This window comes from Pundamilia nyererei, unplaced genomic scaffold (assembly GCF_000239375.1).
Source record: "Pundamilia nyererei isolate P.nyererei 1_Seehausen unplaced genomic scaffold, PunNye1.0 scaffold00105, whole genome shotgun sequence".
NCBI classification, from domain to species: Eukaryota; Metazoa; Chordata; class Actinopteri; order Cichliformes; family Cichlidae; genus Pundamilia; species Pundamilia nyererei.
In genome coordinates this window covers 2,258,277-2,260,812 of record NW_005187506.1, presented here as the reverse complement: position 1 = coordinate 2,260,812, position 2,536 = coordinate 2,258,277, and the positions used below count along the sequence as shown (strand labels likewise).

The 2,536-nt window shown below is 40.2% G+C and overlaps 1 protein-coding gene and 1 long non-coding RNA gene across 2 annotated transcripts in view; one reads left to right on the top strand and one right to left on the bottom strand.

Moving 5' to 3' along the window:
• The window catches only part of LOC102207162 (dedicator of cytokinesis protein 3-like), a 248,678-nt gene that overhangs the window by 57,466 nt on the left and 188,676 nt on the right, over positions 1 to 2,536 (bottom strand). The gene's annotated exons all lie outside the window — the stretch shown is intronic.
• Positions 7 to 2,536, top strand: part of LOC102203274 (uncharacterized) — a 5,933-nt gene continuing 3,403 nt past the window's right edge. Inside the window, exons 1-2 of the long non-coding RNA XR_311943.1 lie at positions 7 to 155; positions 280 to 408. This is a non-coding gene — a long non-coding RNA (uncharacterized LOC102203274). The remainder of the gene's footprint in view (positions 156 to 279; positions 409 to 2,536) is intronic.

Below are 2,536 nucleotides of genomic sequence, written 5' to 3'. Positions count from 1 at the left end.
TCTCCCTGCCGAGGAGCCACAGGTCTCTGAAAAGCGAGGACGCTACTACGTCTCCCTGAGATCCACCGTTAGCAGGACAACAACTAACCTGTTTGTTTGCGTAGCCAGGCAGGAGGACATCCACCACCAGACTAAAGCAGAGATCTATGTGCCCGGTGAGATTTCTCTTCTTTGTTGGGTTTAAATTGGTGTTTTATTATTAGTTTTTCTATATTTAAATAAAAGTATTTTTGGATACAGTATGACGTTTATAACCTTGCTGTTTTTCATGTGTTTCAGAGAAAATATTTGAGGAATGCAAAGTGTCAGATCAGATCAGTGTTCATGGCTGGAGTGTTGTGCTTGGAATTCTGATTGGAGCTGTGGGAACGTTACTCACGATCGGCGCCATCGGAACATGTCAGAGAGGTACGTTTAAAAAGAAATGACGTTAATAACATTCTGCAGGGTGCAAAAATACTGATTTCATGTTATTGTTTTTGCATTTTCTCTGTGTGTCGTGTAACACTCTGGACTCTGGTATGTGAATAGATGCAACACCGCACTGTTAGAGATGCAGACTTCTGAACTGATGGTCTCTCCCCTCTTTAATCCTTGTTTTCCAACAATCATTTTACATTTGGATTTGTCTGACCTCAGAACAGTTTTCCAGAGCGGTGGTTTAGATCATGATTACACGTGGCTTATTCTTTCCACGATGGAGCTTTAACCTGCGTTTGTGCACGGCTCTGTGAGCTGTGATCCTGGGCCCATGCACTGATGTCCATGACAGAAGCACGCCATGCTAACAGTAAAAATATTTACTGTCTGCATGCAAGGTTGTGTGTGTGTGTGTGTGTGTGTGTGTGCAGTCTGTAAAAGTACAGAACCATAAATGTTCTTATTTTCTAGGTTTTTTTTGTTTATTTGTTGTTTGTTTGTTTTTTATTTTTTCACAGACAGGACAGTGGATATTTCCAGAATCTGTCTCTGCTTGTTAGATGGAAACCTAAACCACAGTGACACCCAAAACCATTTAGTTTGGAGTATAAACAGTCATTCACATAAGCAATAAACACATTTACTGAGAGAGAATGAAAGCAAATTCAGCTCCCAGGCATCATTTAAGTGTGTCAGTCTTCCTCATACTTCCTGTTTGTACTGTGACTAATAAAGGGTAAATGCTAAATAAGACTAAAATCTAAACTAGTTAATCTAATCTAGTTATTTAAGTTTTGAGTAATTATCTGATTTGTTCATAAAGGGAAACAACAGTTTCCATCTGTCCTGTCGTACCATCATGAAAGGTGGTACAACAATAGAGTTAGACTGACTGGTGGTTATGCTATTAAGGTTATACACAGTTAAATTTGAACCTACATACTGTAAATTAAAAATAATGTGACAATATGATCAGTCTGTAAAAGGACAGAAACATAAAGTTGTGTGTTTTTTGTGTGTTTGACTCAGATTGCTGTGGACCGTACACCACAGTTCTGAGTCCCAGTACCCGTAGCAAGTGTGGAGAAACCGTGGACCAGAGCGGCCCCAACAGCCGTGACACACCAACACCTGGGCCAGCTGTGCAAACAACACATTTGAGTGATACTCAAAGGTCAACTGAAAGGGGTCCTACAGGCAAGCGAAGTAAAGGAGTGAAAACGTATTTGAATGAGAACCTTTAAGAAGGCTGGCTTGTTTTTGGTGGAAAAGTTGGAAGTTAAATGATAACATTTATGAAAAACACAGAAGCATGAACTTGTTTATTTCTACAGACTCATTCCAACGTGAACCTCAAACTGCAGAGCCTGTAAGTTCGAGCCAGTGTGGAGAAACATCGGACAAAGGTGCCACCAACGAGACAAACACAAACATCACTCAGAAGTCGGCTGGTTAGTGATGCGATTACTCTGATCAACTGCATTCAAATTTAATATTTTTTTTTTACATTTTGCCAGAACAGCAGTTTTCTCTGTTTTTGACTCAGCCTGTTCAGACTATTGATCATCTGCTAATCAATATCTGCTTTACAATAAGCTCACCTCAGTTAGCAGTTTAGTTTAAAAACCGATAAGATTTCAGAGATCGGCACAGAGAAATGCATTTACTGTCACTGAGAGTGGGTCCAACACTCCACTTGTGCCTTTGTTGGCTCAGCTATTTCTGACACAACTCTTCTGTAGTGATCAGTTCAGTCAGATTCATCGTAACATGTAAGAAACGTGTCGCAGGCTATGAAGATTATATCTTATTCAAATAGACGGCTTTTCAGCCTGCTGCATACTTTAAAAAAGGCTTTAGTTTCACACTGTCAGGTCACATCAGTGCACTGAGCTCATTATGTTCTTAAGCAGAGGTGTGGACTCGAGTCACATGACTTGGACTCGAGTCAGACTCGAGTCACATGACTTGGACTCGAGTCAGACTCGAGTCATTAATTTTATGACTTTAGACTTGACTTGAAAAAATGTTCTAAGACTTGTGACTTGACTTGGACTTTTACACCAATGACCTGGGACTTGAATTGGGCTTGAACCGGTTTACTTGAAAAGACTTG